General features: G+C 46.7%; 1 protein-coding gene across 2 annotated transcripts in view; it reads right to left on the bottom strand.

Moving 5' to 3' along the window:
- The window catches only part of EBF1 (EBF transcription factor 1), a 797,810-nt gene that overhangs the window by 270,725 nt on the left and 499,997 nt on the right, over positions 1-27,088 (bottom strand). The window lies entirely within an intron of this gene.

Here is a 27,088-nt window from a genome sequence, read left to right as displayed (position 1 = left end):
AGCATCTGCTCTGCATGCAAATGCCCCGGAGGCAAGTATATTAGTGAAGAGAAGCAAACCCCTCCGTCAGCGGCTCAAACATATCCACCCCTACCACTCATCTGGCCTCCAGATATATCAGCCTGCCACCCACATGCCCGTCCCCCCACAGCAAGCCCTTACTCAACTTCCTCCGACAGTCAGGCAGGCCTTCTTGCTTTTTCCTCCCTCCCCCATGCACACTCTCTTTCTATTTTCCTGCTCCCTCTCCAGGCACTCCCATTTGTTCCCTCTCAGGCTGTCCAAGGACCACCATCCACCCCCCCTCATACTGCCAGTACCCATGGCTGCCCAAAGACTCCTTTCCTCCAGGCCTGGTGTGCCCATGTCCAACCCTCCTTTCCCTTGATAGTGCCAAGTGGAGGGCAGTAGCAAAGGTATGTGAGACAGAGGAGTATCGACCTGGAGCAGCAGACATTGAGATGGGAAGCTAAGAATGAAAAAAATGATGATGGTGTGAGTGTGCACGTGAGTGTGAGGAGAGTGTTGTGACCTCTGCTAATCCTGGTAAACTGCTACAGCTTGCACAATGGTGGTAATTCTAGGCAACTTGTGAGCATCCTGGGGATGGTGCATGCTGCCCATCCTTGGCAAAACAACAACCCTGGCTCCATGGTAACAATTCTCAATTCTTGGCAACTTGTGGGCATTCGAGGGACTGTGCCCATTGCTCACCCCTGCCGGCCCTTACATAAAGGTAAAAATTGTTTGCAACTTATGCATGTTCACGGGATGATGCCCATCATACACCTCGCTAGCTTGTTGGCTCTGATATGGTGGTATGTCAGAGTAACTTTGAGAAAAATAGTCTGACATAAACATTGAGTCCTAAATATCGTTCACAAAAATATTGTCCCATTGGTGTATATTTTCAATCAGTAACTCAAATTAAGCAATATTTTTGCAAACTATATTTAGGACACAGTATTTTTGTCAGACAATATTTAGCCCATGATATTCTGGTACCATACCCTTTGCAAAAATATGGCCCTTCTTGATACCTTGCAGGCGTTTATTGGATGAGGCCCATTCTCCACTCATGCTACATCTTGAGTGATATGAGCAATTCATGGCAACTTTGAGGCATCTGTAGGATGAGGCCAGTCACTCATAGTAAAATCTGGACACTCACACAACCGTGGTAATTCTTGCGAATTTTTGGGCATTCATGGGTTAACACATTGGCCTCCTATGTTGTCCCTTGCATGGGTTTACATAAGAGTATAACGCCCATTCTCCATCCATTGTATAAAGCAGGCCCTGGAATGATGGTGGTATGTCTAGTCAACTTGTGAGCCTCCACGGCACACTGGGCACCTTTCATAACATGCTAGCCCTTCCAGAATGATGGTGGTTCCTGGCATCTCATGGGCATGAATTATATGATTGCACCTATGACTGGCATCATGCTGGTTCTGACAGAATAGTGGCCATTACTAACATATTGTGTGCATCCATGGTTGCCGGGTCTGGCGGCTCAGTGGACTAATGCAGCCACTGCAGGGGCCTGTGTTTGACCTCATGGTCACAGGTTCAAATCCCGGCAGGTCTACTCAGCCTTTCATCCATCTGAGGTCCATAAAATGAGTACCATTGAGTTGGCTAACAATAAACATCTGTTATTGAGCGCCAAGAGACCTATGGGTAAACGTGCGCTTTACAAATGCACGTTATGTTGTCAATCCTGATATAATGTCCACCCTGCCAGTACGTTGGTAATTTTTTCTGGATTAAGGATAACCATTGGAAAACCGTGTTGATTCGTGACATATTGTTATCATTTATAGCACCCAAACCACTAGTCATGCAACTCCTGCACTAAGGGAGCAGTTTGTGACATATTATGGAGATGCACGGTGATGATGCCCATCCTAGCATATTGCTGGCCTTGGCTTAGTGGTGGAAATTCTAGGCTTACCATGAATAGCCATTGTATTATTATGCCAAGAAACACATGTCAATACGTTTGAATACATTAAAGTTGAAGCATCTCACAAGTGAGGGACCTGTGCTGCTGAGCACATGTAACATTTACCTGATCTGCCTGTAGATCTCCTGTGGCCCTTAAGACCTACGTTGGGCCCGGTGCAGCCTGCAGACCCTCTCTGGACCCACTGTATCCTGAACACCTGCTGTGCTCTCGTTGAAGCCTGCAGGCCTGCTTCCGACTCGCAGGAACCTGCAGACACACGTCTGACGCACTGCAGGCCGCAGGGGTACTGGATTCAGAGGAGCCCGGGGACCATCTCTGGACCCACTGTAGCCTGAACACCTGCTGTGCTCTCGTCGAAGCCTGCAGGCCTGCTTCCGACTCGCAGGAACCTGCAGACACACGTCTGACGCACTGCAGGCCGCAAGGGTACTGGATTCAGAGGAGCCCGGGGACCATCTCTGGACCCACTGTAGCCTGAACACCTGCTGTGCTCTCGTCGAAGCCTGCAGGCCTGCTTCCGACTCGCAGGAACCTGCAGACACACGTCTGACGCACTGCAGGCCGCAGGGGTACTGGATTCAGGGAGCCCGGGGACCCTCTCTGGACCCACTGTAGCCTGAATACCTGCTGTGCTCTCGTCGAAGCCTGCAGGCCTGCTTCAAACTCGCAGGAACCTGCAGACACACATCCTACGCACTGCAGGCCGCAGGGGTACTGGATTCAGGGAGCCCGGGACCATCTCTGGACCCACTGTAGCCTGAACGCCTGCTGTGCTCTCGTCGAAGCCTGCAGGCCTGCTTCAGACTCGCAGGAACCTGCAGACACACGTCCTACGCACTGCAGGCCGCAGGGGTACTGGATTCAGGGAGCCCGGGACCATCTCTGGACCCACTGTAGCCTGAACGCCTGCTGTGCTCTCGTCGAAGCCTGCAGGCCTGCTTCAGACTCGCAGGAACCTGCAGACACACGTCCTACGCACTACAGGCGGCAGTAGTACTGGATTCAGAGGAGCCCGGGGACCCCCTCTGGACCCACGTAGAACACCTGCTGTGCTCTCGTCGAAGCCTACAGGCCTGCTTCAGACTAGCAGGAACCTGCAGACACTACAGGCGGCAGTAGTACTGGATTCAGAGGAGCCCGGGGACCCCCTCTGGACCCACGTAGAACACCTGCTGTGCTCTCGTCGAAGCCTGCTGGCCTGCTTCAAACTTGCAGGCACACAGCATGCGCACTGCAGGCCGCAGGGGTACTGGATTCAGAGGAGCCCGGGGACCCCCTCTGGACCCACGTAGAACACCTGCTGTGCTCTCGTCGAAGCCTGCTGGCCTGCTTCAGACTTGCAGGAACCTGCAGACACACGTCCTACGCACTGCAGTCCGCAGGGGTACTGGATTCAGAGGAGCCCGGGGACCCCCTCTGGACCCACGTAGAACACCTGCTGTGCTCTCGTCGAAGCCTGCTGGCCTGCTTCAAACTTGCAGGCACACAGCATGCGCACTGCAGGCCGCAGGGGTACTGGATTCAGAGGAGCCCGGGGACCCCCTCTGGACCCACGTAGAACACCTGCTGTGCTCTCGTCGAAGCCTGCTGGCCTGCTTCAGACTCGCAGGAACCTGCAGACACACGTCCTACGCACTACAGGCGGCAGTAGTACTGGATTCAGAGGAGCCCGGGGACCCCCTCTGGACCCACGTAGAACACCTGCTGTGCTCTCGTCGAAGCCTGCAGGCCTGCTTCAGACTCGCAGGCACACAGCATGCGCACTGCAGGCCGCAGGGGTACTGGATTCAGGGAGCCCGGGGACCCCCTCTGGACCCACGTAGAACACCTGCTGTGCTCTCGTCGAAGCCTGCTGGCCTGCTTCAGACTCGCAGGAACCTGCAGACACACGTCCTACGCACTACAGGCGGCAGTAGTACTGGATTCAGAGGAGCCCGGGGACCCCCTCTGGACCCACGTAGAACACCTGCTGTGCTCTCGTCGAAGCCTACAGGCCTGCTTCAGACTAGCAGGAACCTGCAGACACTACAGGCGGCAGTAGTACTGGATTCAGAGGAGCCCGGGGACCCCCTCTGGACCCACGTAGAACACCTGCTGTGCTCTCGTCGAAGCCTGCTGGCCTGCTTCAAACTTGCAGGCACACAGCATGCGCACTGCAGGCCGCAGGGGTACTGGATTCAGAGGAGCCCGGGGACCCCCTCTGGACCCACGTAGAACACCTGCTGTGCTCTCGTCGAAGCCTGCTGGCCTGCTTCAGACTCGCAGGAACCTGCAGACACACGTCCTACGCACTGCAGTCCGCAGGGGTACTGGATTCAGAGGAGCCCGGGGACCCCCTCTGGACCCACGTAGAACACCTGCTGTGCTCTCGTCGAAGCCTGCTGGCCTGCTTCAAACTTGCAGGCACACAGCATGCGCACTGCAGGCCGCAGGGGTACTGGATTCAGAGGAGCCCGGGGACCCCCTCTGGACCCACGTAGAACACCTGCTGTGCTCTCGTCGAAGCCTGCTGGCCTGCTTCAGACTCGCAGGAACCTGCAGACACACGTCCTACGCACTACAGGCGGCAGTAGTACTGGATTCAGAGGAGCCCGGGGACCCCCTCTGGACCCACGTAGAACACCTGCTGTGCTCTCGTCGAAGCCTGCAGGCCTGCTTCAGACTCGCAGGCACACAGCATGCGCACTGCAGGCCGCAGGGGTACTGGATTCAGGGAGCCCGGGGACCCCCTCTGGACCCACGTAGAACACCTGCTGTGCTCTCGTCGAAGCCTGCTGGCCTGCTTCAGACTCGCAGGAACCTGCAGACACACGTCCTACGCACTACAGGCGGCAGTAGTACTGGATTCAGAGGAGCCCGGGGACCCCCTCTGGACCCACGTAGAACACCTGCTGTGCTCTCGTCGAAGCCTGCTGGCCTGCTTCAAACTTGCAGGCACACAGCATGCGCACTGCAGGCCGCAGGGCTACTGGATTCAGGGAGCCCGGGGACCCTCTCTGGACCCACCGGTTTTTTTGTTGTCATGGCAGTGACTGTGCTCCGGTTTAGAGAAGGGTTTTAACACGTGTTCTTTTTTAGTTCTGCAAATGATGCGATTCTAAACAATCTGCTCTGCAAGGGCATGTTCAACCACATTATGGGATAGGAAGTCTCTCTCTAAACACAGCTCACTTATACCGCCTGTCAATCTCCGCCCGCCGTGGCAGGGCCACTTGACTACAGCACTCACCGCAATTTGCATAAACGCTCCGAGAGTTCACCGTCGCTGCGAGCACTAATGGTACATAAAGCAATTTCGTTACTTCTGCGAGATGTCTGTCAGAGCGAGGAGCCGCTCTCCGTGCATATTCCATCATTGGATAATAAAGGGGCGCGGAGCCGTGCCTGACAGGGGCCTGCACCAGCCCCGTGGCAGCCCGGGAGGCACGGATACAGATGCTGCAATTGGCTTCGAATAAAGTAAACACAACACACCTTGAGCTCTGAGCTTTTTTGGAGCAAGAAAACAATTTTGACAGAGTCGCCCGCCAGAATGTACCCACAGCAGAAGTCTTTCTTGCTTCAGATTACTGTCTGACGAAATAATGCACTTAGCCCTGCACGGCGCCTCCCTGCTGTAGATCTGAGTGCAGAGCAAAGTCACCCCAAACCCAACACTGATGGTTTTATGTGTCGGGACTGCAGCCTTCCCTGACCGGCCACGTCAAGGTTCACACACCACCCTTGTGTCAGGAAACCACAATGGAGCATTGAGGCCCAACAACTGGCAAAGAAAGGATGCGCTATTTTGATACCCTAACATAACTCTGAGCTGTTGATTTATTGGATCGATAAAGACAGTGTAAATGGTGTCTCCACTCTTGTGACACATTGACCTACTTGTAACTTGTTATGTCTTTGAACTATGTTCCTTTTTCTTCGTCATCCTTATGTAAAGCGCTCTGATACCCACTTCTGTCATGTTCGCGCTATACAAAACTTGCAAATAAATAAATAAAATCTTAATATTGATTCCCACATATGCTGGTAGGCAGTAATTGATCAATTTCCATGTGTTCTTGCAGAACTACATTTCCCAGTGTCCCATCTCTAACTGTTCTCAAGCAGGGCACGGAAATGACTAAGATGACTGTTCTTTCACAGCATCTTGGTTTTATGACTACACATTTAAGCTATCAATCAATTAATCAATTAATCAGGATTTATAAAGCACGGCTAATCACTCAATAGGGTATCCAGGCGCTTGCAGGTCCTGGAGGATTATTCGAACAGCCAGGTCTTCAGGGCCATTCGGAATTCCAGAAGCGAGGTGATGGTCAAGAGGTGCATGGGGAGGCTATTCCAGGTCTTTGCTGCGATGTTGGAGAAAGAGCATCCTCTAATTTGGCTTCGGTAGATGCAGGGTGTTTGGGCACGTGAAAGGGAGGCAGAGCGTAGTCTTCTCAATGGTTGGTAGAAGTTTGAGCAGTGGTTATGTAGGCAGGTTCTTGGTTGTGTAATGCCTTATGTGCACGGGTCAGCAGCTTGAATTGGTATCTCTTCAGTACGGGGAGTCAGGGGATTTTCCTGAGGTGGGGTTTGATGTGGGTTCATCTGGCAAGGCGGAGGATGAGTTTGGCTGCAACATTCTGTATGATCTAAAGTCTATGTGGGAGGTGCGCAGCGATTCCTAAGTAGAGGGTGGTGTCTGAGGGCTTGTGTCATGGTGCGTCTTAGGTGTAGGGGTGGCCACTTGAAGATCTTACGTATAATGCATAGAGTGAGGAAGCAGACGGAGGAGATGATGGTGATCTGTGATTTCATGGTGAGCTTATTGTTAATGCTGATTTTAAGGTTTCTGGCGTTGTTGTAGGGAGTGGCTCAGGGTCCTAGGTCTGATGGCCACAAGGTGTAGTTTCATGTCTTGCTGCTGTTGTCAAAGATCATTACTTCTGTCTTGTCTGTGTTCAGCTGCAGGCAGTTATTCTTCGTCCAGTCTGCGACGTTTGTTATGCATCTGTGGCAGTTGGTTCTGGTGGGGGTGGGGTCATTGGTCAGTGAGAGGATGAGTTGGGTGCTGTCTGCGTAGGAAATTACGCTGAGTCTGTGGGATCTGACGATGTTGAACTGCCGGGTTATATATGCATTGAAGAGCGTGGAGCTGAGGGATGAGGCATGGGGACACCGCAGGTGATCCCCTTGGTTTCAGAGGTAAAAGGTGGGAGGTGGATCCTCTGGGTTCTTCCAGTGAGGAAGGAGATGATTCATCTGAGCTCGTCCCCTTGGACACCGATGTGGTGGAGTCCTTCGAACAGTGTGTGGTGGGATACAGTGTAGAAGTCTGCTGAGAGGTCGAAGAGGATCAAAGCTGCTGTTTCTCCTTGGTCGAGGAGGGTTCAGATGTCATCAGTTGCTGCGATCAGGATCAGTGCTGTGATTGCTGAGGAAGCCAGATAGGGAGGAGTTGAGTAGCTGGATCTGCTCCAGGTGTGTCATGAGTTGATTGTTAATTATCTTTTTCAGTAATTTTGCTGGTAATAGAAGCAGGGAAATTGGACTGTAGTTTTTAAGTTTGATGGGGTAGGCGAAGGGTTTTTAGAGAAGTGGTCTGACTTTGGCGTGTTTCCAGGCATTGGAAATGTTGCTGTGGTGATAGAGGTGTTGAGTAGGGTGGTGAGTTTCTGGCCGATCCTTTAGTTTCTGAGGTTGAAAATGTGGTGCGGGCATGGGCCTGTGGGAGTTCCTGAGTGGATGGATTTTATGGTGGAGGTGGTGTCTTGGGTGGAGAGGATGTTCCAGGTGGTCAGTGTGTCGTTTGTGTTGGTTATGGTGGTGGCGTATCTGTTGCGGAAGTCCGTAGGTGAAGGTTGGGGTTGAAAGTTTCTGTATATTGTTGCGATCTTGTCATGAAAGAAGTGGGTGAGGTTGTCGCACAGCTCCTGTGGGTGTGTGATGTTTTCATGAGCAGCAGGGGTGGAGAATTGCTTTACGGTGTTGAAAAGTTCCTTGGTATTGTTGGCGCTGGTTTTAATGCATGTTGCAAGGGCTGTCTTCTGTGTTTCCCTCATCAGGTGGTGGTAGAGGTTGAGGGAGGTCTTAAGGCTGCCCTGTAGGAGATGTCCTTGCTAGTGCACCATCTCCTCTCCAACTGTTTGCTGAATCGTTTCGCTGTTCTGAGTTCTTGTGAGAACCAGCAGGCCATTTTGGAGGATTTTCTCTGGATGTTACTCTTGATGGGAACAATGATGTCTGCACATTTGGTGATCCAGGCACTGAAGGTGTTCAAAGTTGGTGGGGGTAGCAGGGTTGGAGGTGTTTAGTGCATTCACCCAGCTGGTCTCTGACATTTTGTTCCACCTCCGGTGGTGGGTGTTGGTCATCTTGGAGGTGGCGGTGCGGGGGCTGGAGACGCTGAAGTGGACGAAGGAGAGATGGGCCCATGTGAGTTCTATGACATGGCTGTATTTGACGTCATTGCTGGAGGTGAAAATTAAATTGAGTCCATCATGTGTCCTGCGGTGTGTGTAGGGTTGTGGATGATGTGGATCAATCTGAGGCTGCTCATACTGTTGAGGAGGTGTGCAGTGTTTTGGATGTTCAGGTCATCAAGGTGGAAATTCTGGTTGCAGAGGAAGATGTAGTCCTTGGACCTTAAGGCTAGCGGGGCAATGCAGTCTGCAATGGTGTTGCAGAAGCTGGACCACGGACCTGTGGGGTTAGTATGCAAAGGTGCCTCTGATGGTTGTCTTGTCGTTTGTGTGGAACTTAAAGTTCGGATGTTCCATGGGGGTGGTGGTGTTGTCGGTGGTGGTGGTACACTGTATGGTCTCTTTGTGTGCCTAGGTGCACTTTTGGCGCCGTCACGCTGCCGCCTGCATTAAGTAGATCCTGGGGTGGGCAGGGCTTCTGTTTGGGGGAAGAACAATGAGTGGAAAAACCCCAGCTAGAAAACCCGGGCAGCTGCAGTGTCAGTGGATCAGTCGGGAACAAGCAGGCACTGGAGGCCACAGGGAAGTGGAAAGCTTTGTGTCCACAAGCCTATAATTTTTATTCTCACCACTGTGTTGGTCCCGGACAGATTTGCTGCTAAAACACTGCTCTGCTCATGAACATTTCATTTCTCCTTTTACCTGCATAGGATTTCACATATTTCCTTTATCAACAGTTGATCCACATTACTGATTTTCCTTTGTAACTTGCAGTCCATGTTCCTAAACGTCTATTAATTGCATCAAGTATTTCATCACTTCCAAGCCTCTTTGTAGTTTGAGTATCCCAAACACTCTTATGCTTTGATTTACTTCATGTCTTGTTCCCTCCTGAACTGCTGAACTCAGGGCGGGTGCTGTATCAGTGCACGAGGGTGGAGCTTGTGTATGTTCCACAACAACTACGAAAAGATTCGGAGCACTCATGGCGTAATTGTAAAGAAATGTATTTTCCTTTCTCCTGCATACGCGTTTCGGCATTGTGCCTTCTTTGGTGCTGGATTTGAGAGTCCTTGCTACACACTGCCTGGTTGGTTGAAGTACTGGGACCCTCAATCTCATTGGTTAATGGTGAGCCAATGGATGGACTGAACAAATGTTCATGGTTCTCTCGGTAAAATTCCGGTCCTTGACTCAGACTTCATTGCACTGTGCAGACCCCTCGCCACCGCCGCTAGATGTTTCCTTCTAGAAATGCCCATAGGCATCAGGTGGTTGGCTTGGCGTCTTGGGTTTGAAAAACCCCCGGTCTTAATTGGCCGCAGGGAAAATCGAGCAACAGCGGTTCAGGCTGTTTAAAAAATCTTCATGTCTCGTTCCCACCTGAACTGCCGAACTCATGATTTACTCTCCCAATCCGATTTCCTTTGTCAAATGAGCTGCCTGTTTTACCCAGTTTCCATGTAAGCTGAGCACCTCAAGATTCTATTGCAGGACCGGAGGCTTCAGATTATGCTTCTCAATATTTACTGAAGCTCACAGCAGCCAATGAAAATGCTTGCTTTCCATTACATAAACGTTAAACAACTACATATCCCATCATGACCAGCACATAGGCACGCCCGCCTAGTCCATAAGAGGCCTCTGCCTGCCGCCATCTTCCTCTTTCTTTGCTGCTCACAGCAAGAGTTAAGTGCACGTTGTTTCCTCCCTCTGCTGCTTAGCAAATGTTACTTGATAACTACTTATGTTCATTGATAATTCATTGATATTTACTTAATTTGTGCTGATTAGATATGTCCCAGGTTGGGCAATGGGCAAAGGATTGTTCAGGGTAATTACCTGTCTTCGGGGTTGATCAGCATATCGGGGGGTTTGTGCACAAGCGCTAGCGTCTCAGCGGCGCCTAGCGACTTAAAATCCATTCCTCGGTGGCTTTCAGAGCTCCTAGCGGCGCAAGGTAGCAGCGGTCACTGACTGGGGGCAGATGGACACCGCGTTGTTCAATTGTGAGCCTTTGTTGTTGTCCCGGCTTTCCCAGTTTCAGCGCGTCTCGCGCATGCGCATACGACACCCCTTGTAGGCCGATGACGCGAGTAGGGTCCGGGTGGCGCTCGGCCGCAACGTGCGCCTAAACGCGCTAAAATTGGGCTACTTTTTAGTAGGATTTCAGTAGTGTTTGGGCTGCACGTCGCAGCGCGAATCCCTGACTGACTTCATAGTGGTTTTTAGAGTGATTGCATACCGGTGGTCCCTCTGCTCTGTTGAAACGCCTGACAAGGTTGTAAAATATATTTGGCCAGTGGTTTGAGTGTGCACACGCCCTCTGTATTTTTTGTTTGGCCTGGGTCTCTGGCCCCTGTGACTACAGCTTTGCTGAGGGGGTTGAACTTCTTTGAATTAAGTGTGCTATCAGGGCTGACCCCTCCCCCCCCCCTTGACCCTCCTGGTGGCTGGACAGTGTTCAGTCGAACTTTGAGTGCAAACTTCCCTGAAGTGCACTTTGATAAGCCACCCCTGCAATGTCGGAGTGGGAGCAATACAATGAGGAGTATGCTGAGGAGGAGGTATATGATGGACGGCAGGGAGCTGTCCTGGAAGACAATTTGGTCAACGCTTTGGACGCCTCTGTCCAGTCTTCTGTCAATAGGGCTATGGAGACTACGGTCCCACAGACAGTGCAGCAAGCCCTAGCTACAGCCCTGCGCCCTATCAGAAAGCAATTGGCTATGACAAGCCACAAAAGAAAAATGCTGAAGCATCCACTTCTGGTCAACCTTCGGTTGATACTGCCACATGGCCTCATGCTCAGGCCCTAGCTACCTTACCAGACACGGCGGAACACTCTTATTCCGGCGGCAAGGCCAAAGCAAAGCGTAAAGTCCATGCAGACACGGACACTGACACAGACACTACCACAAGCACAGACACGGATACTTCGGAGGAGCATCCTCCTCCAAAGAAGGCGAAGAAGGCGCAGGCAGAAATTACTTCGGTTAATACACCTTTTACCTTTGATCCATCTGAAATCATGCACCCCAGGTCACAGGACTGGGTAGCACTTCCGGCGGTGGCAGCATATATCCATGAGAACCTTAGACGGAGCTTCCCCAGGGAAGTGAGGAACCGTCTTAAGTCCGAATGCCCTCGCCCTGTCATCCGGACAAGGTAGCGGAAACTCCAGAGATTGACGCAAGTCTCTTGACATTCCTGAAGAAATTCTCGAAGGACCCCAAACGAGGTTTGGATAGGGCATGGACAGGATGCCAAGACAAAATGTTGGACGCAATCGGACCTTTGGCCAAAATTCTGGAGATGGCTCTAGCGGCCAAAGAGACTTCTTCTCCTGTGGACCCGGACGTGCTGGCCGGATGGACCCAGCGAGCCATTGGCTTGCTGGGCAATGCGAATTGTGCCATTTCATCGGAAAGGAGAAAATCACTGCTCATGAAGATGGATAGTAATTTGACCGAGCTAGCGGACGCTGAGCCAGGACCCCTAGCAGCGGGTCAATTGTTTGGGGACAAATTTGTGAAGGACGTCTCCAAATATGTGGGGACTTTTACAGCTCTAGACAAGGCGCAGTCAGGCATCAAGAGAGCTCTCAGCCAAGGAGTTTTTAACAGGGCCGGACGAGGCGGGGGTCGCTCGTCAGGCCGTGGAGGTCCACAAGGCTCCCAAAGAGGAGACTTCGGCAGGGGCAGGAACGAGTACGATTCCACCTGTGGTGGGACCTTCTACCCCTCCCGTAGGAGGTTCAACAGGAACCGGTATCAATCGAATAACAACAGGGGGAACTTCAAACACCAGCAGAACTCAGGTGAGAGTAGCAGATGTTTATCTTCTTCCAATGGGGGGACGGACACAACACTGCCTGGCGCAGTGGCGGGAGCTTACATAGGACTCCTGGGTGTTACAAACAGTTCAAGGTTTTCACTTGGAGTTTTATTCTCATCCTGTTCAATCAGGTCTTCCTACAGGTCTCCATTTTTCCCAACAAGATCTCAGTTTTATAGACGAAGAGATCGCCGGGTTGCTGCAGAAACACGCAATAGCACCGGTTCATCAGGGTCCTCACGGTTTCTGCAGCAATATCTTTGTTATTCAGAAGAAGGGAGGTGGAAACAGACTGGTTCTGAACCTCAGGGATTTCAACCAGTTTCTCACATACAATCACTTCAAGATGGAGGGCATCCATCTTTTGACAGATCTACTCCAGGTAGGAGACTGAATGGTCCGGCTGGACCTGAAGGACGCTTATCTCTCCGTTCCAATTTTTCCCCCGCATCGCAGATATCTCCAATTCCGGTGGAAAGACCAATGGTACGAATATTTGGTTCTGCCTTTCGGGCTCTCCTCGGCTCCTTGGTGCTTCACCAAGGTGATGAAGCCAGTGGTGGCATACCTCCGAGAACGGGGTATACGCCTCATAATCTATCTGGACGACATCCTAATAGTGGATCAGTGTCAGCAGACCCTCTTGTGGCACCTCACTCTGACGACAACGTTGCTTCAGAATCTGGGCTTCGTAGTCAACACCAGGAAATCGGTCATGGTACCCACTCAAGTGATAGACTTCCTAGGTTTCACAATAGACTCCATGACAGCACAGCTATGCCTCCCGAAGGACAAGCTGAAGGACCTGAAGAAGGAGATCAGGAGACTGCTGAACAGTCAGACTGTTTCACTCAGGGTGATTGCCAGAGTGGTAGGAATATTGGCGTAATCGATGCAAGCGATATTCCCGGGCCCTCTGCATTACAGGGCCCTGCAGCAGTTAAAGATCAGACATCTTCAAAAGGGACTGTCGTATTCGGACAGTATCCCTCTCACGCAAGAGGTGAGAACCGAACTACAATGGTGGCTGGGTCACGTAGATGCCTGGAACGGCCGAGCTATCCTCGGCTCCCTCCCGGAAATAACAATAGAGTCAGACGCAAGACGTTGGGGCTGGGGAGCTCGCTGCGGAGACATCTCCACAGGAGGCAGATGGTCTCCGGAGGAGCTTTCGCTTCATATAAATTGTCTAGAAATGCTCGCGGGATCGTTCGCGGTGCGGACGTTGTCCCCGAGGCAGACATCTTGTTGTATCCTCCTGCGCTTGGACAATGTGTCAGCAGTGAGATACATCAACAAGTTGGGCGGCACGAGGTCGTCGATGGTTGTGCAAATAGCCAAGGACTTTTGACATTACTGTCTAGAGAGTCAGATATCGATAATTGCGGAATATCTACCGGGTCAGTCCAATCAGGTGGCGGACTGGAACTCGAGATACCTCAGGGACTACAGCGACTGGAAGTTGCTCCCAAAGGTATTCCAATGGCTGCAGAAAATGTGGGGTCCATTCAGGACGGACTTATTTGCCTCCAGACTAACGTATTAGGTACCCCGGTTCTTCAGCTGGAGACCGGATCCGGTGGCGCAAGCAACGGATGCATTTCTCCAGGATTGGTCGGAGGGGATGCAGTATGCCTTCCCCCCCTTCATGCTGATCCCCAGAGCGATGTCTCAAGTGATCAGGCAGCGGGCGGAAGTAGTCATGGAGACCCCATGGTGGACGTCACAATCTTGGTTTCCCAAACTAATGCAGTGGAGTTGCGATCGCCCCAGACTCCTCCCGGAATCGGAGACGCTATTGCTGGGCCCTCATCAGGAACAGCATCCCTTGATAATGGAAGGCAGACTTCAGCTGATGGCTTGAAGGCTTTCAGGGAACAGTGGCAGTTGCCAGGCGTTTCGAGCAGGACTTGCGCTTTCATCAAGCAGGCCTGGGCACCATCCACGCGGAAAGGATACTCCTCGGCCCGGAAGAATTGGGTGGATTGGTGCATGGAACGACATCTGGATCCCGTGGGGGCAGACTTACACCACGTGCTGAATTTCTTATCGGATAAGGCTTCCGAGGGTTTGGCTTATAGATCGGTCAATAGATTTAGGTCAGCCATATCAGCAGGCCATGCTCAGCTGGATGGAAAACCTATAGGCATGCACCCAGTGGTGTGCAAATTGCTTAAAGGAATTAGGGTGGCTAACCCACCAAAACCCAAATACACCGGGTTGTGGGATGTGTCTTTGCTTTTGGAGTTATTTAACAAATGGCTGGTAAACTCTCTTTTAACCAGGAAGCAGTTGTCAGCTAAGTTAGCCATGTTACTCTGCCTTTCGGCGTGCAGGAGGTCGTCGGACGTGCGGGCACTGGAGGTTACAGGTAGAGTATTTACTCCGGAAGGAGTTTCTTTTACCATTTCAGGACGCACCAAGACCTTATCTCGTCATATTTCGTATAATGCTTTTCAAGAGAATGACAAGTTATGTGTTGTTAAATGTTTGAAAACTTATGAGGAATGTACAGCGGCTAATAGGCCGCAGGGCTGTTCTCAATTATTGATTGCCTTACAAAAGCCTTTTAAAGCAGTGGCGGCTGCCACCATTGCCAGATGGCTTCGTTATGTCATGAAGGAAGCTGGTGTTGACGTCACCATTTTTGGTGCTCATTCAGTTAGAGGAGCCATGGCGTCAAAGTCATTTATGTTGGGTTCCAGTATACAAGATATCATGCGTAGCGCAGATTGGTCATCAGAATCGACCTTCAATACGTATTATTATAAGCCGGTGGGGGATATTACCTCTGTTGTTTTTAATAAGCGTTAAACAAGCATAATCTGAAGCGTCCGGTCCTGCAATAGAATCACAAATTTGCTAGCATTCGCGCCAAGAATTTGCAATTCTATTAAGGACACGGAGGCGAGGATTATCCCACCCGGCATGTTATGTATAAATGCTTGCCCACCCAGTGGTGATGGTGGTTATGGTCTCATATCCTTTATTGCAGGTTCAGATAAGAAAAACGACTGTACGTCGACGACTGCCAGGATTTTACGCCTGAGAAGTTTTGTTCTTCCACGTTGGAGGAGTTACAAGGTTATCCAAGTTGTTGTTGGAGCTGTTCGCCTTAAAGAAAGAGGAAGATGTCGGCAGGCAGAGGCCTCTTATGGACTAGGGGGGCGTGCCTATGTGCTGGTCATGATAGGATATGTAGTTGTTTAACATTTATGTAATGAAAAGCAAGCATTTTCATTGGATGCTGTGAGCTTCAGTAAAGATTGAGAAGCATAATCCTCGCCTCCGTGTCCTTAATAGAATTGCAAATTCTTAGCGCGAATGCTAGCAAATTTGTGATTCTGCCAGTTTCATAGACTATGCATGTGCTAACTTGGTAGTGGCCTGCTTCTGAATTACAGTCACTTAAATGTCTTTTTTTTTAAAGTTCAATAATTTTATTAAGGTTTTAAAAAGATAAAAACAGTTAGGTACAATTGATAATGATACCAAAATTAAAGATAAGGAAAAATCAACAAGTTAGTCATAATATGCCATCAATAGCAGATAAATTGCCACAATTCATACATCTTAAAACTAAATAAAAGTTAAGGAACAGAGTGGCAGTAATGAATCATAAGAAAACCATGAACGGTATACTTATCTGAAAAACAGAAGAACAGAAGAAAAAGAGAAAAGGGAGCAGGACAGAAGAAAAGAAAGAAGAAAGAAGAGAGGAATAAAGAAGAAAGGTGTCAAGTAAGGATCTCTCTTGGTGGTGCAGAGTCACTTAAATGTCTTTGTACTCTTTCATGTTTGAATTTGCAACACAATTCCTCTTTGTTTTCCAATACATTTACAGCCTGGTAATCTAATCTCACTCTTCTGTTCTCTCGTCTCCTGTCACTTTGGGCATTCAGTTTTATGAGTAGGATTACCTATACATTTATTCATTCATTCCTTCATTCATTTTGAGGTTTAATAAAGTTTTGCCATTCCTTCACAGCACTGCCTATATAGGCTAGAGGAGACTATCAAGAAATTGGTGGTTAATAAGAGTCATACAGAGTGTGCGGACTACTCCCTATCGAGGAATTGTTTTGTCCCTAACATTCGAGACCGTGCTTATAGCGGTACAAAAGGGGGTGGTGATGGACGGAGCATCTGAGTCAATCAAACACTCACACCCAGTCAAAAGATCTGGGTTTAATCCATCACCGTTCTTTAGCCACTCTGCCACCCCAGTTCAGACATGGCTATATGCAAATCAGTCTGACCCTGTGCCTCATGGGAACAGCCTTGTCTATATAATTGAGCTTTCAATACCCACAGAAAGTCAGATTCTGCTGCAGTCTCAGATCAGGGCTCTTCAAAGATTTCTTCAACAATGCTAGATGGATGGTGAAGAGAATTTGTTTTTATAATCAAGGGAGCAGAGAACTTTAATCTGGATTCCATTGACAGCCATTTGAGTGCTTTCAAAGCTAGGTTCGCATTGTTTACATGATCGCTCTTCCAGACATTCAAGTACAGCCAGGATGCATTATTATGCAGTCTCTGCATACTTTTCATTTTTTGTTTTGGTGTAAAGAAATGCCTCTTTTTCCATGATCACCCCCAAAGGTTTGGACTGATGCTGCTGGTTTTTAAACTGAGAGTGAACTGAGGCCTGCTAACCAGACCTCCGTGCCAGTGTTCTAACCTATTACAAAATGTATGATGAATTGGCTACCCCAATTAGGATAAGATGACTTACTGATAAGTCCCTAGTACATGGTACCAAGGGTACCTGGTGTATGTAGTTGGAGTGCCTACCTAGGGCTGCACCACTGATTGTGTCACCCTGTGTATGACAAAGTACAAAATGGCTCCCAGCCTATCACTGCAGTCTGGGAGAGCAGTTTAAAACTGCTAGTTCAACTTTGACATTTAAACCAATTGCAAACACATCACTTATTCCAAGCATATATGTAAGTCTCTCCTAAAGAACGCCTATAGAGCCCTATGTCAGGGAGATGTATATTATTAAGTAGGACATATCATTTCAATATGCCTTAACAGAAACAGTTCAAAATTATTGTTTTTGCTGTAGAAATGTTAGTAGCCCCATTGGCTAACACAGAGTTATCAGCTGACCTCTCAGTCTGGCTAACTGCTAAATGGGGCTAATAAAATGGGTACTTCAAGTTATCAATTAATCATGGCATTAAACCCAACTTGATGCCCAAGTTGAATTTAATGTTACATTTAAGGGAAGGAAACTTTTACCAAGTTGCCAATCTGTTGCCCAGTTTGTCAAGTGGCCTTACACGGCTAATGGCCACCAGACAGCCTTCTGCCCACCGGAGGATCAGTGTGAATGAATCCCAGGCTCAGGAACATTAGAAGCCTGCTACAGAGGGAGGTGTTAGCTATCCTTTGTAGGAAACCACACAGGGTGTTGGCCCAAAATGCAAGCTTTAAAAGGGGAAGTTGTCTTTGGTGGGCAATGGTGATCACACCCATGTAGGGTTGCCCATTTGTTCAGGTAGATAGGCTGGCGATGGGAACAGGGAGGGGAAAAGTTGCTCCCGCGGCCCAGACCAAATAAGTGACTCTAATGGTCAGTCGGCTGACCCCTGGAACTAGCACCAGGGCCCTCAAAGCTGAAGTAGCCTATTCTGGCCTGTCAGTGGCCTGTCAGTGGCCACATTACTCGAATCACTGCTGACCTCTGCTGGCAACCCAAGAGACCAATCCTCAATAGCTAAAAGTTGCACTCGAGTCTGCTGGACACGAGGGTGTCGTCTCAGTCCAGATTGGTCACCAAAAACAGACACCAATCCTCACCAATGGAGACCGCTGGACCTTCTGTGTACAGAGATTGGTAGGCCAGATGTAGCTGGCCTTCTACTGGCTCAAAGAGGACTTCGGGGTACACCGACTCCTGTGGCCAAAGTTACCCACCTTTATTGTGGAATAACCGCAAGGACAGCCCATTAACTGCACAGCACTCAGAGCATATTTCAGCATCCTCAGCATCCTGCATCCCCAGTATCAGAACCATTCCACTGAAGTATATAGCTATCTTGATGTAAAGTGTGGACCCACACTTGAGACTGCTTTGGTAGCTGGGTAACTGTTCAAATACTCCTTATTGGCCCACCTGACCTTCTACCTGCCAGAACTGGTCACATCAAAAGCTGAGATTTACAATTTACTTAAAAATCTATATCTCTGGAACCCTTAGGTGTCTAAAATTAATTAAAATATAATTTACTTTTATACAATGGTGCTGGATTTCTTTTGTGTTGTCAGACCTTCCTATTTTGTTGTTTGGTGCTTGTAAATGCTTTATACTAGTTCCTTTGTTTAAGCCTTGCTACTCGAAGCCACATCCAGTCATGGTTGAGCTAAAGGTTTTACAAATGAGCCTAACTGGATCCAAGTCAATTTTAAGAGTGTATTACACGGGAAGGTCACACAATCATACCATATATTACATCATAATCCTCAAATTTGCGAAGCACAGAAAACCACATTATAGTTCTCCAGTTGTGCCATCAACAGCAATCCCCTCAATTCTTTAGTCAATTGCTTGGAGTAGAGGAATGATAAATGCTTATTGACCCTTGGCAATTTATACAACTCATTTACCCATTCCTTAGAGCTAGAGGTTAAATCAGTGGAGTAGCCAGGTGAATTTCTGAAAGAACTTACTTTGGATCCTTTTATATTCTTAGATGGCGTGTTTGTCCTTGCATTGATATTCAAGCTTGCTTTGTTTTACTGTAAAGTTTCCTTGATGTTTGTGCAGGACAAAAACTACTGTAGCCAGTCATTCAGTTATTAGATCTTGGTAGAATATGTATGAGCTTTCACTTGCACTAAAGGACTCAAGGTATTGTTTCTACTTTCCATTGTAGTTGCCAGAAACCCCCATTACAGATTTCGGATACCCATCCCAGTAACAGATACCTGCACCCAGTCAGTGTTCAGTTTCTGTTCAGTTTCTTGCAGGAAGGTAGCCCCACCCTCCACCCCTTTGACAGATCCGTCATGCTTTTGTTACATTTTTTCTCTTTGTATTTCTATTATCAACAGTCTATGTGCATACAGATGCATGAACAACACTCTTACGTGGTAAAGCCAAGAAAGTAGAAACAAAAGCTAGCCAGGAAAGAGAAAGGTTTGCCCCTCGCTTTTCCTGACCTGGATGTGGTTTGTCTTCAGGTGAAGATTTGTGGGTAGACTTTTCCAATTGAAAGAACATTATAAGGATTAAACAAAGTTGTTCCCCAAAGTGAGTAGCCTTAGAAATTAAATGTGCTGATAATGTAATGTAATGACGTAGGGGAGCATCATTTCAGCTTGACTTCTAAGAGCGGTTAGTCCAATGTGAAGATGGTACTTGTGTGATTCAGAGTGCTTTGAAGGCCACCCGCTGCTGTATAGGCACTAGTGCTGTGCATGAAGATGGAGACACGAGTCAAACCTCCACACCTCCAATATGAAGCGAGTGACTGCATTCTAAATCAAATGAAATTGCTTCATAAAAATGTTGGAAAACTTAACAATGAGCATTTCTATAGTCAAAACGGGATTCCACTAAAGCTAAAGTAGAATATATATTCGCCCTCCCTTTGTGAGCGCTGGCAGTATTTTCAATACAACCCAGGCCTGGTGGAAGCAAGTCTGGATCAATCCAAAAGCTGAATTTGTAACTTGATATTGCACGTAGTGCCATATTGACCGAAACAAAAAAAGCTTTTCAGAAGTCTTTGGCACTGCATTCATTTTGGCTTATTCCAGTTCACTTTCAGCTTGTTTCCTCACATGTATTCACAAAGTGTCAACAGGCACGACTGCGAGCTCTTGGGTGTGGCACCCAGGTCATACCCTAAGGGAAGAAGCACTCAGCTGCCACCGGAATACATATAGAAATACATTTCATATAATATTAACTGCATCAAGACAGACTGAGGCTGGACATATGCATTAAAAAAATTGGGCTGTTGCAGCGACCCATCCACAATAGGTCACTGTGGTTGGATAAAGGAGGTAAGGTAACAAGTTATGAACTGATAGATAGCATCGGGTCCAGGCCAAAGCAATACATGAATACTCCAGATGGTCAATCAACATGGCTTTTCCAGCAATCTCAAAGGATACAAATAGACCCAATAATACTGAGGCAGTGAAACCGATGACACTAGTTTGTAGCACACAGTCCTCAAGCGCCATTACCTGGACATAATCCATCAACTGATGATGACTGAAGTCAAACTGGAAGGAATCCAACCAGTACAGGGGTTCCACTCAGTTAAAAATTCCACCAGGGATTAATTGACTAAGACTTTAAATCCTAATGGGAGGAGAGAACAGAGCCGTAATTGCCAATGTCCTCCAGATCAAAAACGGACTCTTTGAGCAACAGTGACCAGTACTGCCTGAAGATTATCTGTGACTATGCTCAAATAGATTGCTGTTTTATCTCAAGCAGAGATTATCCTGGAGTGGGATGCAATTATTTTAGCTACCAAATTGGACAGAGTGCCATTAGGGAGTCTGATCGAATCTGCCCTCACAAATTTCTAAGTTGATATTAAATAATTAGTCTGAAAGAGATCAAATGAAAACCTGTAACTAGTCTATTTATAAACTCGGGAGCATGTCTTACTATGAAAGGCAAAAACATTGTATCTTGGTTTTTTAGTGAACTGATAATTCTATTTCTGTTTCCTTGTACCTGGCATCCCTCCAATGGAAGCCAAGTAAAAGCAGACTGTATGTAACATTTTGCTTACCAACTGCTGAAGGCCAGGGCTAGGTTGTTTATAACTTTGAACATATTTTCTTTATGGCTGCAGGTACGGCTAGGGGTCATGTAACCTCGTCTGGATATGCCACAAAGGGTAAAGCAAAGCTAGAGAGTTACACATTGACACTTTCCACCTAGTTGTTATGCAAAACATAACCAGACAAATGTCATGAAAGCAAAATCTTTTCGTTCCCCATCATACTCCCTCTAAATAATCTTAGGAACACACCATAGACAAGATACACATAATCTAACACATTCAGGTTGAATAATCAACAACTGAGGCATTCTTAAAAAGACATACAAAACATAAACATATTCTTCTAAGATAACTTACAACACTTTGGAATTCTGGGAAGGACACAGCACCACACATACTGCAAAGAAATTCTAAAAAAAAACATGCACAAGAATAAGGGAGTTATTGTGCGATTGACTAAGCTCACCTGCTGACAGTCATACAGCAGGCCACACACTCTGTTATTCTTTGAAGGGCAATTTCACCAGAACGTCTTTGGTGAAATTGTAATGCCCAATGGGCCACTATGTTATGATGTTCGATCTCCCAAAAAGTACTTAACAAGTTTTCTCCTTTTGCATTGGGGACACATGCGTTTTCCTGCCAGGCATCACCCAGTGAGGAGAAACACACATTGGCAAGCCTTGCCTCATAAAAATGCACAATGAGCCATGGGCCTGAGGGCCAGATGCACTAAGCATTTTAAGGACTGCAAATTCTCCAGTTCAGCGTTTATGGTCACTAAAATGCGTTTGCTGTGTAGTAGTCTGAAAAGATTTTTTGACTCCTGAAATAAGATTCCGAATATATACTGATTCGGTATCTGGAAGGGGATTTCTATAGGCACCCCTTCCAGATACAGAATCAGCATCATGTGTATCAATGTTTTGCAACTGAAATCAAGTACCAAAATATTGAAAATGTACCGACACCTCAAAGGAGTTGGTAATGCATTCCCAAAAGGGAAGAGAAGAAGTTCCTTTGGGAACCCTTCCCCTTTGTGACTGTAAAGCAAAAGTTTGTTGAAGTGTAGGCAGTGATCCAGGGGACCACTGCTAACTCTTAAACAAACTTTTAAAAAACAGAACACTTTTGTTAAAACAGCAAAACGCCAGAAGACCACACCAACTACAAAATCGCCATGACGGAATACCACCAACGCATCAGATCCACCTAAAGGACCTTCATCCAAAACAAGATCCTCGCCAATGCCAGCAACTCCAAGTAACTCTTCAGCATCATCCAGGACTTCATCAAGCCCCCCCCTGCGAAACCTCGGACATCACCCCTTCCCAGGACCTCTGCCACAAGCTTGGATCCTAGTTCCATCTGAAAACCAAGGCACTCTATGACAACTTCAATGACCAGACACCCAACTCTGAATCCACTTCCTGCTCCAGCAATGCCAGCTAGCCCACCATCTCCTCCTGGACCCCAGTCACCACCGAAGACACCTCCTGGACCATGAAAGGCATCCACTCAGGGGCCCTCACGGATCCCTGACCCCGCACATATTCCACAGAGCAGCCATCATGCCCGAACTACGACACACGATCAACACCACCTTCAAGACCGGCACCTATCACGATGACTGGAAATGCACCTAAGTCAGACCCCTGCTCAAGAAGCCCTCAGCAGACCCCACCGACCTCAAGAAGTACCAACCCATCTCCCTCCTCCAACTTCACGGCCAAAGTCACAAAAAAGACCGTCAATACACAACTAACCAAATTCATCAAAGCAAACTCCATCCTGGACCCCTCCTAATCTGGATTCCACAGCAACCACAGCACCGAAACTCGCAGCCATAGAAGACATCCATACCTCCTTCGACCAAGGACACACCACAGCCCTGATCCTACTCGACCTCTCTGCAGCATTCAACATCGTCTCCCACTGCACACTCACCGCCAGACTCCATGATGCTGGCATACAAGGAACTGCCCTAGACTGGATCCGCTCGATCCACAACGGCAGAACCCAAAGAGTCAGACTACCACCCTTCCTCTCCGAACCCACGGAAATCAACTGTGGAGTGCCCCAAGGATCATCGCTCAGCCCCATGCTCTTCAACATCTACATGGCCCCCCTCGCCACCATTGTCAGAAAGCACGGACTCAGCAAAGTATCCTACGCCGACAACAGCCAGCTCTTCCTCTCCCTCCCCAAGGACCCAATCACCACCAGACTCAACTTCCAGGAAGGAATGAAGGACGTCGCATCCTGGATGAGCAGAAACTGCCTGAATCTCAACTCGGAGAAGACAGAAGTCCTCATCCTCGGACCCTCCAACTCGGTTTGGGACGACACCTGGTGGCCCAACGCCCTCGGCAGCCCCCGTTCCAGGTCTTGGCTGCGACGTAGGAGAAGGTTCTTCCACCTGCTCTGGCTCTGCAGATGTGCGGGATTTCGGCAAGGTCGGCGGATCGGAGTTTTCCTTTGGGTAAGTGGAGGGAGATTCTCTCCCTCAATCTAAGGGCACTACCCCCTCTTATTACATCCTTTTCATATAATTTGGTATTAAAATCACCCATAAGCATAGCCAGGCTCTGCTAAGCATGCGTCAGAAAGTTACATTTATCCTCTGCTTGTGTGGTGAGCTGATTACCATTATAAGTCATACTTCCCAAAGAAACACACCTATTTACCAAAACAATAGATTTCAACTGTGCAGAATTCTAGATTAGTTTCACTTCGGTAATTTTGATCCATTCACATTTGGCAGCTAGGGTACACACATCCATTGCAATATAAAGGATGAATATAGTAAGAAACACAGTGCAAACATTATAATATTCCACCAGAAAAAGAAATAAGTAACTTAGTTTGATTCCCAATGCCAACTAATAAAAAGGAAACTGAGAAAAATAAGATCAGGGAGAGGGGGGCCTTTAGACAGTTACCAAAAGAGTGAGTTTGTTACAAATGGAATATAGGTCTGTAATTTAGCAGAAAAAAATAATTTTTTGAAGGAAAGTGGCAAGAGAGGATATTGGTGATTCAATCCAAAAATGTTGAAAAGTTCTAGATATAGACTTGGATATTATAAAAAAATAATTGTGTGGTTCCTGAGACTAAGTAGTTATAATTTCTTAAACGGAGATATATTAATTGTTTCTCTGATCATTCTACCACTGAGTATACATATGATGAGGGTTTTCTTAATAGTATATCGATAAAAAAGATTAAGGAAACAATTTCTTCATTCATGTTGACCAGGACCACTGGCCCAGATAACTATAAAGGTAAATAGTGGCTGTTCTATCAAGTATTTAGGTTAGTGGTAACCTTCCAGCTTTGGGGCACGGCTCCAGAGGATGCAATTCTCAAACCCATATTTAACAAGGGGAGAGCCTCAAGACCTTTTCTTTGAGTTATAGGCTTATTATCCTTTCTAATGTGAGTTTAAAAGTGTTCTCCAAACTTTTACTCAAGCATTTAGAGGAGGGCTTAGACATCCGGGATCTGATACCGATAGATCAAGGTGGCTTTAAGAAAGGCCATTCGCCCATTGATCTTTGTTTCAGTCTATGACCAATAGCCAAAAATTCGATTGAAGGGGTGGGTAATCTTTATTGTTGTTTTGTTGACTTCCAGGCTGCATTTTATTTGGTAAATTGTGATATATTGTGGGAGCATTTGAATAACAAGAATTAATGCAGGGATAGTAAAGATGTTGAAGGAAATATATAGGGCAATTGGGCATGGGTTGAATTAAATCATGAGGGAATGTTTTCCCCAAAAATCTATTTATTGTACAGAGTTTTTTGTAAGAGTGGATTTTATGCTTCGAATAAGCTGGAAGGTCAATGTTTCAAAAGATTGTTATGTCACTCTCAATCATCCATGGTTCAACCAATTAGGATTGAACTGAAACTTGTTTCCTGGTATTATATCTCCATGAAACTTTGTTTAAGATTATGGAACAGGCTCGCAATGGATGGAGAGGGCAACATTTTCCACTTTTGTAAAAACGACCTTTAAATATTATTCTGTTGTGGGCTGCGAGTGTTAAAACGCTTTTCAATAATTTTTATACTTTGTTTTTTTTTACACTCCCCCACTATAAGATTTCCCTTAAAAATGTTATGGATGGACTTACATTTGGAAATAGTGATTTTATCTAGAGAAGATGATTATAGATATTTTGGTACAAAAATGTCAGTTGCCCACTTATGGGAATCATGGTGTAGTGAGGATGTGTATCCATACAACATAGGCTTACTGGATCCTGGCTTGTGAAATACTATATTGAAATATAGACTGGGTATCAACTCTTCATTACATGGTATGAAAAATACTCAACGTGACTCCTAGAGTTGGTAGATTTTGTAACTGTGGCTTAAATATAAAATGCACTAGCATGCATATTTTATTGGATTGTTGGTTTTACGTTGGAGAAAGGAGTAGATTTCTAAATCCTATTTTAATTAAATATGAGATTAACACGCGTTATGTAGCTCTAAGATTTTTATGTGCAATGCATACATCGGATGTAATGCTTGCAGTTGGGAAATTCTTTCAAGCTACTATGAAGGAAAGTAGGGTAAATGTATATATTTCATGATTTTAATACCCAATATTCTAGTATATGTCGTTTCTTATCTTATGTTGTTTTTAACTCCTGTTTTTTACCTTTTTAATGTTATGACATAGGCCTTTGGTTATGTCCATGTATGGAATAGTTTAATGGATTATTTTTTAATAACTTATATTTACTACTACTACTATTTTGTTATATACACTTACAGGATAGAAATGTCATGTTTTCTTTAATAAAAATGTTTTATCCATACAGAGTGGATATTGTTGAGATATGTTTCATGAAAATAATAGACAAGCTAATAAATAACAATGGTGATAAACCAAGATAAATACGTTGACAAACAAGACATTAAGGAATATAATTTGAGATCTTGGCAAACTCTGGAATATTAGTGTAAGTATGATACTTATCAGTAGTGAGTAAGTGTAATTTACCCGGTACATGTGTTAGGGATACATTTTGCACATTATGTATGTAGAGAGTGAAGTATTAAATGAAAATTATAAGTGTGCAATACAAACTTTACCCAAAAGACGTATATGTGTACTTTCAACTTTAAGAGTTCAGGTCACATAGATTATACAGGTATCACATTTTGGGTTTGGCCTAATACTTACATAGCAAAATCACACTTACATTCTAACTAGGAGCTTAGGATTCATGACTCAAATCATGTGTACTCCCTAAGTAGGAGCTTATAATTAATATACTATCCCAGCTTTATGTTTTACTAAAATAGTTTCAGAATCACACTTATCAGTTATGAGTATGTAGAGGGATTTGAATATCTTAATGGCACTGGCAAATGGTTCTGGTTTCCCAGCTAATGTAAATAATAAGATTGTGAAAGTTTGCGCTCTAGTGGCTAAGAAACCACTAGCCCTTGTTACAATCACATGAAGGTTTAGCATAGCAGATTGGCAATCACCAGTAGTAGTAGACAGATAAACAGCGAGGGCAAGAACAGTACTTGTATTATACATATATGTACAATGCACAAGAAAATATGAATTAGACAAGAGAAATAGCGAATGGAGAGATCTTTACTATTTTGTTAAATGAAACACTGACCAAACGCGGAGAATCAGACAATGAGACCATCAGAGGCAAAAGACCAAAGAATATGTGAACAGAGCAACATACTTTGAGGGTCAGCGTACTTTACTATTGTACACGGAAACACACTGGAGGCTTTTCTAAGAAGCACTGAACAGTAAAATAAATATTAGAGGAGTGTTCACCTGGGGTCATTAACAAGATTCCTATAAAGGATGTAAACATCACACATGGTCTGATTTAGATTTAGCTTGCAAAAGAAAAACTCTGATTTGGAGACCTTTACTGATGCGTCACTGCAGGATTCTCCTTCTATGGGGAAAAACCATGCTGTTGCTATGCTGGAGATACGTCCACAGGTGCACTTCCACTGAAGAAAACTCTTCCTAAAAAGGATGTAGCACTTTATCCACTAATCGGATGATATTTCATTAGCCACAAACTCTAAATGTGAATTTCTAAGAGGTTA

The sequence above is a fragment of the Lissotriton vulgaris genome, chromosome 7, assembly GCF_964263255.1.
Source record: "Lissotriton vulgaris chromosome 7, aLisVul1.2, whole genome shotgun sequence".
Lineage (NCBI taxonomy): Eukaryota > Metazoa > Chordata > Amphibia > Caudata > Salamandridae > Lissotriton > Lissotriton vulgaris.
Note: the sequence above shows the minus strand (reverse complement) of the source record. Positions and strands in the feature narration are given on the sequence as shown.